Source organism: Abramis brama (genome assembly GCF_963993115.1).
Source record: "Abramis brama genome assembly, chromosome: 5".
Taxonomy (NCBI): Eukaryota; Metazoa; Chordata; class Actinopteri; order Cypriniformes; family Leuciscidae; genus Abramis; species Abramis brama.
This window is the reverse complement of record NC_139967.1, coordinates 26,371,048-26,384,976: the sequence shown is the minus strand read 5'-3', so window position 1 is coordinate 26,384,976 and position 13,929 is coordinate 26,371,048. Positions and strand designations below refer to the sequence as shown.

Sequence of the window (13,929 nt, the reverse complement as noted above, 5' to 3'; positions counted from 1 at the left end):
AAAACAGCCGGCAGCAGCTCGCGTTGTCTCCACTTCTTTGACCTTCGCCTTTTCTTTTGATAAAGTTTTTTTTTTTTCGGTTAAAAACAAACTACAAACTATTGCCACTGCATCCTCTTCGTCCGCCATGATTGTTTACTCTGAAGTCACGTTTGATCTCGAGGGATTTTGCGAGATTTCCCGTCTGACCTGGGAATGCTCGGGAGTCAAATCGTTTTTTGTGTGATGTGTTGATTTTGCCGTTTTTATCGCCGTGTGTGGGGTCTCTCAGGTTTGGAAAATCGGCCAACAATTTTAAAATCGTCCCGTGTGAACCAGGCTTTATGCTGCTGAATATTTTTGTGAAAACCATGAGTGGCAATGTTCAAAGTTCAGGGAAGAAGAAGGCGGACACCAGTGAACATTCAACATAAAAAAATGTATATAAAAATAAATAAATTACAAAATAGTCCAGGCCTGGTTCTCTCTCATCCATCACTGTCGTCAGTCCTCCTTTTATCCTTCCGGAGCTCCTCCGTGGGACTCGAGACTGGTGTGGCGCGCAGGTGACGCTCATAAGCACTCACGTCACCGGCCTCGCTCCGTTCCCACAGCTCTCGGCCCCGTCCTGCTTGCCACACCATGATAAAAAAATGTAGGATTCTTTGATGATAGTAAGTAACAAAAATAGTAAGAACAGCATTTATTTGAAATAGAAATCTTTTGTCACATTATGAAGGTATTTGTCTCTTTTAATCAATTTATTCCATCCTTGCTAAATAAAAGTATTAATTTCTTTAAACAAAAGAAAGTGCTGACCCCAAACTTTTGAATGGCGGTGCATGTTGATTCCTTTGCTGGTGTTCCCACTAGGCTTCTAAACTAACTTGACCAGCACAATCTTGCATTAACCAACTTGAAAATTCATGCTAGTCAGATCTGCTATCCAATCTTTACTGAAGACACCGCAGACTAATTTTTTAGAGGTCAAGCCATCCATTAGCTGTTTCCTTCCTTTACTCACACAAACCTTTGATTACATTTCAGTTCAAGTGGGTTTTATGAGTCTGCCTCAAGGTTATGTTCGCTCATTACTGCATTACCCTTATTTCCTCTCTCAGGTAAGGCCTGAATCTGTAAGGATGCAAACACTGAGAACTGTTGGAGTAGAAGGTCTGGTGTGAGTGGAGAGATGAGGGTTGGACACAGTTCAAAAAGCAATGGACCAAAGCCTTCAAACACACACACACAAAAAAGAGACACATGATGGAAACTTTATTTTTCATCAAGTGCTTTTCATGTTAATGATTTCAATGCAAAATTTCTGGGCCTGAATGCAGCTCACCACAAAAAGCCTTGTTGGTTTAATGTGTCTTCTTGTAATTTTGGTCCCGCTCTTTTCCTTCCCCCCCCCCCCCCTTTAACAGCCTGGACCAGCATCTGTCTGTGGGGAGCTTGGAAAATAGATCAGTGGCACGGCTCCAACCGGCCCATGCAAAGTGTTCTCCGTGTGCTCAATGAGAGAGTATTGGAGAAAACAAGGTTAAGAACGATACACTTTACTTAGATTTACTGCAACAAAGAAAATACCTGTTTGCCTAGAAAGCTAGAATCAGCTGATTGGCACTTCCATTTTAATCTAAAATTAATTTAAGATTTTGGGATCCAGAAGCCACAAGTATTTAGGAGTCTAAAACAGAGGTGTGAAAAAATAAAGGACCGTACAGAGTGAATTATGAACCGTACATTTTCCCTGCACAACTGTTTTTACAGACATATACTGTGTCAAAGTGATTAACTGTATTAGAATCTCCATATGTCCTATCAAAACCACGATGAAACATTACACATTTCAGCTTGTAAGTCTGCCTAGTTCCTGTCAGTATAAAGATCAAAGCCTTTTAGTCTGTTTGCTTTAAATTGATTCTCAGAGTCCTGAATTGGCACGCCAGCTCTTTGTGGTTGTTAACTTGCTGCTTGGATGAATGAGAGAAAGACTGCCATCTTCTCCCTGGCATTAACTATGTCTGAGTTTGCACTTTTCTCTTAAGCAAAAGAAAGCTTTGACTCTTTCGTCTTTAGTGAAGAGATTGGTGCCATTTTCCCACAGAAATGGATATGAGAACCTCAAATCAGGCACTGTGGTCTAGTTAAAACAGTACAAGAATATTCCATGATTGAAAATAGCTTGTAATCATCAGATTAAATGATTTGTTTTAATTCATTTTCTTAATTATAACCGTAGGACTTCCAAGATTGTGAGGGTGTAAATAAAATATGCATTGGTATGGTTTAAAATGCCAAGGACAGGAATTTAGTCAGACTTTTGGATGATTCAAATGGCCATTCATTATGTTAAAATGTAAAATATGAAATATATTAATATTTTAGATTAATATCTGTGGTTGCCGAACAAAAAAAAATGACAATGTTTGCGTTATTACGGAAGGCCTCAACAGTATATTTCATTAAGTTACATAATGCAAATATACCAATCTACTTGAACTACCAAGACCTGCTTCTTACCTTAAAATGTGCCACCATATTAATACTGTGGCCGGCTGCATAAACTGCTTGGACTAGTCAGTCATGTAAAAAATTTTTATTTTTTTTATGTCAGTTACATAAAAAAAGTAGATTGGTCTATTTCATTTTAATTTTCTATTAAATTTGAATATGAAAAGTAAGACTGATAACCCCTTGACAAAATGCTGGTTGGCCAGACTAGGTCTTAATAGTGACTGTGCGTCACAATAGAAAGCCACATGATGAATCAGAAAACATGACAAATAGTTGTGTATTGACGTGCACAGGGTCAAACAAAGACAAAACACCATCAGAGTAACATGCAACACTAAAATAATGCAGTAAACATGAACTAAATATCATAAATTTTAATACAAAATACATTACCGATAACAAAAATAAGAAGAATCAACTCTGTTTAAATAAAATATGATCTTATGAGATGTAGGAGTTTCTGGAAATGTCCTTTCCCCTTTAATTGACATGGTAATTCATAGTTTTGCTTTCAGAAACCATACATATATAACTATAACCATAAAACCCCCATAAATAATGTGATGTTAAACCATTTACGATTTCCACTGTATAATGTAAGGTAAAATACAGGTAACCAATTATCAGGTTTTAACTGTTGCATTTTTACAGTATTTTTTTCTGGTAACATTACCAACATTTTTACAGTGTAAAATTGTTCAATCTTGAGATGAAAGATAACACTGCTCAGAAATCATAATTTTTCAATAAGTCAGCCTAATGTTATGGACAGAATATAGTTATAACTTCAGCTCATGTAATTAAGAATTTTATCAGTCTCAAATTCCCAATTGCACTTGCTTCATTGGAAAAATGCTTTTATGACATGGGTTCAAAACCAAATCATTCATCTACTGTGCATAAAACCTGTGCCACGAGAATAAGACGAAGTCTCATGGAACCCCCATTTCTCTGGTCACAGATGGGGTGGAGGATTAGCTCTGTTCAATCCGGATATTCAGGTAATACTGTCTGGTTTGTGGAACCAACCATTTTAAAGCCCCACAAATTACATTCCACCATGTCTGGCTCTGTGATTTTCAACCATGCCCATTGTGGTTGTTTTGTGGAAAGTGGTGGTTTATTGAGCAAGGTTGATCTAGGCCATGTGCTTGCACATGACAGTGCCTCTTTACAATTTTAAGATCCTAGCTCTGTCTGTGGAATTACAAAATTGAATTGTAAGTAAGTGAATATATTAGAAAAGTCACACATGTCCATTTTAAGGCAAAACACAGGGTTTCTGTTCTTCAAACTCTTTCATGTTTTAATTTTATATGAAACCCTTTTTCGATTTTAATTTTAGCACAGATTTCTGGAGCGTTTCTGATTGGTTAGTTTTCAGATTGGCTTATTAGGTTAGACTTCTTTTATTGCTGTTTACTGAGTCAAGGTATGATTTCTCAGGAGACATGCAGTGATATCTGTGAGACATTTATTTGTGGAGACAAAAAAGACTACAGTTAGGACTGTACAGGTGTGGCTTTGTCCACTAGAGGGCAGTAGTAAACAACTTTCTAGTTATTCCATACAAAAATCCTTTTACTTGCACTATTGAAGTAAACACCACGAAATGTGATGAACAAAATTGAATTGAACTATTTTAAGTAAAACTGAGCACTAGGCAGCATCCAGATATTTGACATTTGTATGAATATGATTGTGAGAGATTAAAAAAAAGGGGTCACCTTTTTCCTAATTTTACTTTTTGTGTATCATATACCTAATTTACTAGGGTCAGAACAGCAACAGCAGAAGATATGATGTGTCCATTTCAAGTCTGTGAATATTGTGGAAGGCTAGGGTGCAGTGAATGATGCTACTGTCTTTGGGACAGTTCCCCACAAACCCCTCAGAGTTATGTAAAGAATGTGTGCCAGACTGCTGCCTGCCGCCGGATGTCTTTCATAATGAAAACAGGCCTTAGAAGGAGGCAGTGCAGTGCAGACTCAGGTGCAGTCTGTTACGATTTATGGTATTACTTAATCATGAAGTAGCTTCAAGATAAATGCTCACTTCCAGCATGATTGACACTGTGCAAGGTCACATCAGTCAAACAAACCAGAAAAAGTTTTTCCCTTGAGCTATTATATTACAACAACACAAAACCCAAATCCTTTGTTAAATACTTTCCGTATCAGTAAACTATACAGCATTGCACATGCCAAGTGAAAGGAACTGTCTACTGCACTACATGCTATTTCCAAATGACACTCCAAAATAAAAGTAAAATGCAACTGTAATCTCACTCATTTATCCTTTTTAACATGATCAGAGAATTTCGACTTTGCAATCATGTTTTAAGTGACCAGCAACCCAAAGGGCATTGTATGTCAGGGCCTAGCTGACCTATCTTCATAGGTACGACAGTAAGGCTAGGCTATAGATAGGTACGGAAAGCTCAACGCGTTGCAGCTGAAGGAAATACATGCAAATAGAAAAAACACCAGCAAATTAAGAAAACATCTTAATCAGTTTGACAACACATGTGCTGCAAATACTCACAACGCAACCAAATACAGAAACGCGCTGTAAATACTCACAACTCATATGATCAGGATGTTAAAATAAACAAAAAACTCACCTTTCAGGTCATCGACAACACCACTGACGAGTAGACATTGAACAATAAGCATGTCCCAGCCAGGTTCATCACTTGTTGGCATCCCCTTGAAACATTTCCTTTGCGGTGTGAGTATTTGCAGCACGTGTTGTCCAACTGATGAATATGTTTTCTTAATTTGTTGGTGTTTTTTCCAATTTGCATGTGTTTTCTTCAGTTGCAGTGCGTTGAGCTCTCTCGGCCACATGCTATGTCCCAATTTGACTGAATATGGTCATCATAATCGCGTGCAACATTTATTTGTTTCAGAACCATGAAGAGGTTCTTATTCAGAACTAAATGATATTTATCACATTAGATTCCTTTAAAGTCAGCATGAAGCGGAAGTTTTGTTTTTCTTCCCGATTGTGATATATATCTGAGTGAAACGGCTTCTCGAACAAGAAAAAATGTCATCTGAAGAGAAGAGATGCTGTTGCAAGAGGCAGGGGACGTTATTTTGATTAAAGATTACGAGGGCATATTCATTTTCAAAAACATAATTATGTGCATGGATAAATCATTTATAATAAATACTGTAATATTCCACAAAACGAATGGTCAGTTTTGTTTTTATGATGACTTGGTTGTCGCATCTAGCAATGCATCACCTACTGTTGTACTAAACTACTGCTGTAATCACTGTTACTGAATCTACAGTGGGACCACTCCGATTTCATAATGAAAGACTGTTATAACAGGCCTGGCTCCACCTAATCAGGAGCTTAGCCCACCCTGGCCCCTCACCGGCCCACCTGGCTCACCAGGGTGCCCCACATCAAATAACAACCAATCACAAAATTGGTGGGATGTTCAATTCGGCTCCAGATTTTGATTTTAAGTGTTAATAATAGACATGTGATATTCATTTTGAGGCGTTAAAGGAAAATGCATCATTGTGACAGAATTTTATCAAATGAGCAGGAAAATTAGCTAAATAGGGGCATAAAACAAGTTATTTATGCTTCTGCCCCTTTTCATATAAAATCTGAAATTACAAAATTGATACAAGATTTGTTATCAGAAAAAAAAAAAAAAAATATATATATATATATATATATATATATATATATATATATATATATATATATATATTTTTTTTTTTTTTTAACATAACTGCTTTTGAAATCAGGATTGGAATTATTAGGCTACAGAAGTAAAGTCATTGTATATATTTGTTCCTTAGTGTAAAATGGAAATTTATTTCATAAATAGGCTATAAGCAAAAAAACTATGGTGTAACAGAGTTACATATATATATATATATATATATATAGGCTATATATTATATTGATATTCATGTTGAAAAATGCATCTAGTAAAGGAACACCCCCGGCCCACCGGATTTGGCCCACCTTGCATCTCAAAGCTGGAGCCAAGCTTGCTTATTATAAACCGGTTCTTTTTAGTGAATGACAAACACTTCTGAATCATTCGAAGCGGTTACAAACCGTCTCCGACACGAGGATGTTAGTTTTGTTGTAGTCAGTGATCATTTATAAAATGAATGAATGAATCGGCCTATTAGTGTTCTAATAAAATAATGTTAATGGAATCGGAACCGTAATCATATCCCAATGAGAAGAAGTACAGTTAGGAAGAAGGCAGTTCACTAGGATTTAAAACACCGCCACTGTAGAAGGCTATTCCTTCTGGTGTCAGTAACGTTATCTGAGATTCACCGTGAGCGTCTTCTGTTGGGAGTTTGAAGAAGGGGCGGGACGATCCAAACAATCTCACACCCGCTGAGATGCAACGCGCTGGATAATGGATCCCTGCTGACGCTCGTGCAAAGTTTGCGAGCGCCGAACCGAGCTGTATTTTCATTTGACAATCTCGGAGGCACGGATACTGTCCGTATCGACAGGCTGTCCTGTGGAAAAAAGCAGCCATGGACTTTAATCAAGCTCTGAGTAGATCACATGAAAGGGGCGAGTCGCTCGAGCTGTTAGAAACATTTCCATGAACATACAGCGAAGTCGCTCAGGGACTTTATACGGATGATTGCTATGATTATTGAACTCACAGGAGCCCAAACAGCGCGTGCCAGCTGTCAGGAACTGACCTCATCGCAAAAACGATGATGATGAAGGGGTGGAAGTGAACGTTTCAGGTAACGTTATACGCATTTTCATAGGCATGACTGTATTGTGCTTGCTGTTAGTGACGTGAGACATGATATTTACAGCTTCTTGGAGGAATAAGTAGCCTAATATATTAAATCTTACAGATGTCATATTAGTTCACTTTTTGTTGCATAGGCTGACAGGTGTCATAATTATTGCTGTAATGATATTTAATGGGTGAATATCAGTTCTCAACAACATTTAACAGCTTTTCATATTTCTTGTTTTGACAAATATCTGGGATTCCTTGGTATGACACCATGTCCTCCCATGTTTGTTGCAGAAATGGACATGAAGAGTTCAGATGCAAAAGCCTTTAAGTGCCATCTGAAATTTTTTTCTAAAATGATCATTTTTATCTAACTTGTATATTTAAGTTCAATAATTTCACTTAAATGGCAATGCAAATGACCTATTAATTGTCATTTAAGTGAAATTACTGAACTTAAATATACAAGCTTTATAAAAATGATCATTCTAGAAGAAAATTTCAGATGGCACTTAGAGGCTTTTGCATCTGAACTCTTCACATGCAGGTTAAACATGCCAATAGCATTCATTCATTACCCAGATCCTACAGGCTACATCTCATTACTGGCAGAAAGTAGCAATAAATATTTCTTAATAATGAATAAGATTTGACTTTGGTTTAAATGGCACTTAATGACACCGTTAAAGCTGTGTGTTAATATGTTTCCTAATCCCAGTTGTTATTTGTTCACCATTATATTTGTTCACTGTGACTGTCTTCATGTAGCCTGTTGGTCTTGTCTGAACTCATAGTAGATGAAACCAAAGGGAGAGCTTCAGCTATTGCAAGTGCTGCTCTGTGAATGGAAGTGTTCTATTTCTGAGGAAGCGCTGGGTAAATAGGGACTATAAATCTACTTATCTCTGAGTCACATAAGCTCCCCTCCAGCACTGCATAAAGAGGCATACTCTATGTCCTCACATGGCTTAAATTGCTATCTGAAACTGGCTTGACACAGACTCGACTTTATGAATGAACAAAAAGTGCTTAGGTCAACTTTTTGCACTGAATATTCCCTCCACAAAATGTATTACTGCAATTCTGCATCCTGAGACTTCAGTAATATTTACAGAATGGAATGGGGTTGTACATGTCATATTCTGTGGAACAATAAGGCTTTTATTCTCTTTTGACATTCTTAATGAGTTATTTTCGCACTGCATTGAAAAGTGGAATCCCAATGCTTTCAGAGAACATTGTCAGGATCTGGAGATGAGTGTATACCCAAATTCTTTTGAGCCCCCAAAGGGAGTAATAGATTTGAGCAGCCAATTGGAACAGTTTTTTTGGTAACTAAGCTCTATTTAAAGCAACGGGTCATGTTTGGGTTGTTTGACTGCTGTCTCTGTCCCAAACAAACAATTTTGTTGTGGCTTCCACAATGCTAACTGGTTTAGAGGTGGATGGCCATCTTTCTCTCTAATCTTAGTGTGGGGATACAGTTCCCTGTTTCAGTGTCTGGTAATAACTACCGTTTAAAGGTTTGGGGTCACTCAGTACAATTTTTTTTTAAATAAATTAATATTATTAATATTATTTTATTCACCATTGATGCATTCAATTGACCAAAAGTGACATTAAATATATTTAAGATGTAAAATATTTATATTTAAAAAACAAACAAAAATAAATTATAAATAATCAATACATTTTTCAGATTTATTTAATAATCAACACTCAAGTTGTACATTTAAATTCCACATAAAGCAGTTTTTATATCAACTTTTTAATATTATTGTTACTACAGTTTGTTGGTGAAATAAACATTTAAACAACAATTAACTGTAATGACTTGTTTTCATGACAGATTTATTTATACATAAATAATGGAGACGTCACTAACAGATTAAGTAAAAAATATAGTGAATATAATACAGTGCATATATTTAGCAAAATGCTGTTCTCTAGAGTTTTTCTTTTTTCTAGCTAACTAATGAGATTATGGCCATTGAATAGCTTTCTTGAGGTAAATGTAACGCTAAGTGACGTTAACGTTAAATGACATGTTTAACCGTTGAAGCTTATCCGCGTTGTGTGTACGAAATAGACGCTGAACACAGTCAAAACGTGCCATCTGAGAAACGCTACTCAAACGTCTGTTTCGGTCATTGAACAGAAACCGTATACATTTCAGAGCTACCAGTAGTAAACTATTTTGTAAACCGGTCTACCCACAAACTAAAACACACACACTCACAAAAATGCAACGCTGCACACAGAAGAAATGAGAAGCTCTGTGTTGTCCTGACATCTGTCTCTCCATCTGAGAGTGTTCAAATGCAGAGCCGCTTGTGGTGGGCTCTGTTTCCCCTCTGTAGGCTTGTTCATGGGGAGATTGCTGACTGAGGTTATAACTTTAGCTCTCCACCGCATTGTGGAATGTCTTTACAGTATCTGCGAAATTCTGACGTATTGCCTCCAGTTGTAACCTGGGAAATGAGTTAGCCCTAGTTTTAAATTGAATCACAAATTGTATTACTTTTAATGTGGAAACATAAAATATGACATCAACAGGTGCATGCTCAAATCAGGATTCCTTGGGAATACTTATACTTGAGTATATGTTTTGAGTTTGTGATGCTCAGTAGCCTCCTTCATATCACAGAGCGCATAACAATTTCAAATGCATTAGGAAATGGAAGTGTAAATGTCCATGGTTTGATTATGGTTTGTTAAAAGCTAGAGGCATATCCTCATCCTTGCTTAGGTCATCTCAGTAGCCCTTTGGCTTATTAACAGAGTGTATGGTGAATATTTGAAAGAATTTGATAACATTTGTGTGTCTTAACCCTTCAGTCCGTTTAGACTCACAAATGTTTCTATTCCCTTGGTCTTTCCTCACAAGTTGGTCTCATTTTGAGCTCTTTTTGATTCTTCCAATCATTAGTTAATAAGCCTAGTGAGAGATTTTCCTCATTTCCTGGCCAGCATTGGCTTTTGGATTGTTAGTAAAGACCTTTTTTTTTCAGTAACCTGGATGAAAAGATTATTGTGGATACATCAAACTTTGGGGTCATGCTCTTCAAATAAACAATTTGAAGTTGCATTTAGGCTTTAACTTTTAAGTATTTGGACTCTTAAACCACTTAAATGTCTGTGCAGGTTTTCTTTTTAAAACAATACGTCTGCTAGGACACCCGTGTGTCGTGTGTGAACTTGAGACTTCATAAATCCACAAAAAAATTCTCATAAAAGTTAGTTCTCTAGCATAATTTTTTAAGGTTTGAGTTTTTGTTATATAAATTAATGCATTCAGACAAATTTTAAGAGTGATTTGATATAATTCTATGGCCACTAAATGACCTAATGTGATTGCATTAATCGATTGATACTGCATGAACGTCTTCCTTGAGTCTTCACACACAGCTACGCTTGTAGAATAAGATTTGTTGTTTGCTAATCTAATATTTTTTTAATATTTAGTTTTTATACTTTTTGTGGCGTCTGTTTTTTTTCTTGCAGCAAATGTAGGGCATGAGCCTAATCTTAATCCTATTTTTCTAGTGCTTGTTATTAATGTGACTGTTCATTCACATGTTGTTCTCTTCAAGTTAATCATGTGATGCTCTGACAGTTTCTGTTTTTTACATGCAGACTCCAGTGTAAAATCTGGGTCCTGAAGCAAAACCTGTCAAGAGCCACTGATGGGGTTGGCCAGATATTTTTAAAATAGTTGAGTATGTGCTGAATCCGACCTTTCTGATCATAGATTGTTTCTAATGTGTTTAGGCCTACTTGAAAAGTTTTTAGGATTAAATATAGATTTCAGATACATAAATCAAAGTTTTGTCTGGACCCTGACCTTTATCAGACCCTACAGATACATAAAAATAATCTGAAACGGAGTGTTGAACCTTATTTCATCATCATCTGGATAGAAGCACTTATATAATAATAATACATTGTATAATAATCATTGATATGAAAAGTCAATAAACCAGAAATCAGTTCATATACATTTATTCCTACATTATTCTTCACTTTTTATGAGGCCACCTAATATCTATTTTTTGTATTGCCATATGTGATCTCTTATTTGTGTGTGTGTGTGTGTGTGTGTGTGTATGCGCGTGCGTGTATGGTAAATTCATGTCCCAGTTACACTTAAGGTTGTCATTTTCCTGGTTAAATAAACATTACATTACATAAGAAAGCAAATACAATTCTATTTTGTATTTTTACATTAACAATGGAATTAATGTTCTATTTATTAAAACCAAGTATAAATAATATATATTATGTCAAGTTTAGTGTTTTAAAGCAGTTTTACATTTATAATAAATAATAATAATAACTAAAGGCAGTAACAATTTAAACAATATATTTTATTTGTGAACTGATGTTCAGCTGTTCTTTTTAAGTCAACTTATTTTTGGATCATCAGTCATCAAGCTCAGTAAACGCGCCACAGATACGATCGATGTACCTTTAAATCTCACCAAGCTAATTGCTCACAAAAACCCCTCACAGTCATCTTCTTTTTTGAGGCCATTACAAGTTTGATTTTGATGTGACATAAAGCAGTAATAAGTGGGTGAGTTGTTTACTTACTTTTTAGTGTGACTTCCCATTAATGCCATCATTTTCAGACTGACTCACTAATGTCAAGTCATCCTCATTTATATAGCGCATGAAGAAGCAGGATTTATCGCACAAACCAATCATATCCGATCATAACCAATCACATCCAATCATATAGTGCAATTCATTCTCATCATTCCCCATTCATTCTCAATTAGATAAGAAAGCTCTTAGGCCTTATCTTTTTCTATCAGTTTACTGTGTCTGCAGTAAATGTGGCGTATTCAAACAATTTTTTTACATAGTCATTTTACATTTAAAAGCTTTTAATGCATATTGCCCACCAAGCACAGTTGCCATAAAGCCACTGGGGTGGCGGTGGTGCCAGGGCTTGGTCCTGTCATCGCTGCTTGCAGCTATAATTTATTCAAAATTGTATTATCCTGTGTCTTGTTGTTGTTGTTATTTATTTGTTAATATGTGTGCACTGAAAGCTTCATTCCCAAAAAAAGTTCCTTTGTGCAAGCACACCTGGCAATACAGCTCTTTGTGCTTCTGAATCTGATTAGGGTTCTTTGCATTCCTCTTGTCCCCCTGTAATCCAATGGCATAATGTGACAAACTATCCTAAGTCTAGTCAAAGTCTCAATGGTATTTCTGTCGTTATGGTTATGGCAAATAAGGTGGAAAAGTATCTAAATCCAACCCAAGAAATGGGATTTCCTTACTTGGCCTGTCACAGTATCAGTTTATTCTTGTGAGTATGCAGGATCCGTTGCAACATATGCTATCCAGGTGCAAACTTTTATTCGCATCTGTAGTCGCTTGGCTCACAGCCATGGGAAAAGACTTTTCTGGAGGTTTCAGCAGTGCATATAAATGAGCATCTACCAAACCTGACGTCTGCGCATACGCGCCACTTTGAGGAGTCTGCAGAAAAGCAAATGTAGTGCTTTGGATGGAGACATTGTTCTGAATTATTTAGCCAGCACTGTATGGGAAAGGTCTTGGGCGTCCTCCACTCCACGACAACAAATCACTCCACATTGTTTAGAGAACACCGTTTCGAGACCGTTTCAGCCAATCCGTGTTGGTCACCATTCTGCTTAAATTGTGTTTGGCTGGAATAGATGGATTTCCCTACTGCAGCTGTGGTTTAGTCTGAAAGAGGCAATGGAGGCCTGTTGCTGGGTTTCTCTGAGACCCATTAGCTTTTGCAGCAGCTTAAATTCCGTGTTGTTGTGCCAGCGCTGAGATCATGGCTTTTTTTTCCTTCTTATTTGGTCTTTTATCAAATGCTGATTTGATAAAAAAGGTCATAATTAGCATGACAGGTCATTAGAATGGCAGGTTTTTATCTCATTTATCACTTAAGTTGTTTCTCTCGGGTGTAATGATGAACGTGTCTGCGTCGGTGGGACACTGATGTGGGCGATCGTCTGACAGCGTTCAATTAGTGCATGGCACACACCTGCTGAGATAGCCAACCACGGCTACAGAGCTGAACAAGTTTTTTCAACCATTCATCTGCATCTCCATTAGGGCTGCACGATATTGGGAAAAAATGACATTGCGATATTTTATTTTTCTGCGATATGAAATGAAATCTAATCTAATTTTATCTTACAAACAAATATGGGCTAAGCACACTTATATTCTCATTTTAAATGATTTAAACATCAGAGTATTATTTAAATTAGAGTAAATGATTTGTTTGTAACTTTAGGATATGGTTTGAATTGTTAACATTAGTTAATGTATCTAATAACTAACATGAACTTACCATGAGCAATACTTTTGTTACTGTATTTATTAATCTTAGTTTATCTTAGTTTATAAAAATACAGCTGTTCATTGTTTGGTAATGTTACTTCACAGTGCATTAACTATGTTAACACATACTGTACAACTTTTGATTTCAATAAGGCTATAGCCTAAATGTTGAAATTAACAATGTTGTAGAAGTGCAGTTTACTAATAGTAAATGTTAACTAATGTAGTTAAATAGTTTAATAAATAGAACATTATTGTAAAGTGTTACAGATTTTTTATACACCAATTCAGACGTCTCGTGAGTTCAGTGTTGGACAGGTCAGTTGTTTAAACCATTC

The 13,929-nt window shown here is 36.4% G+C and overlaps 1 protein-coding gene across 2 annotated transcripts in view; it reads left to right on the top strand.

Moving 5' to 3' along the window:
- pdzd2 (PDZ domain containing 2) overlaps window positions 1-13,929 on the top strand; it is an 86,119-nt gene that overhangs the window by 28,728 nt on the left and 43,462 nt on the right. Inside the window, exon 1 of one of the 2 annotated variants that reach the window (XM_084115454.1) lies at window positions 6,814-7,253. The exons of the other annotated variant lie outside the window; for it this stretch is intronic. The gene's annotated coding sequence lies outside the window, so the exon portion shown is untranslated. Of the gene's footprint in view, window positions 1-6,813; window positions 7,254-13,929 lie in introns of those variants that run through there. 2 annotated transcript variants of the gene reach the window in all.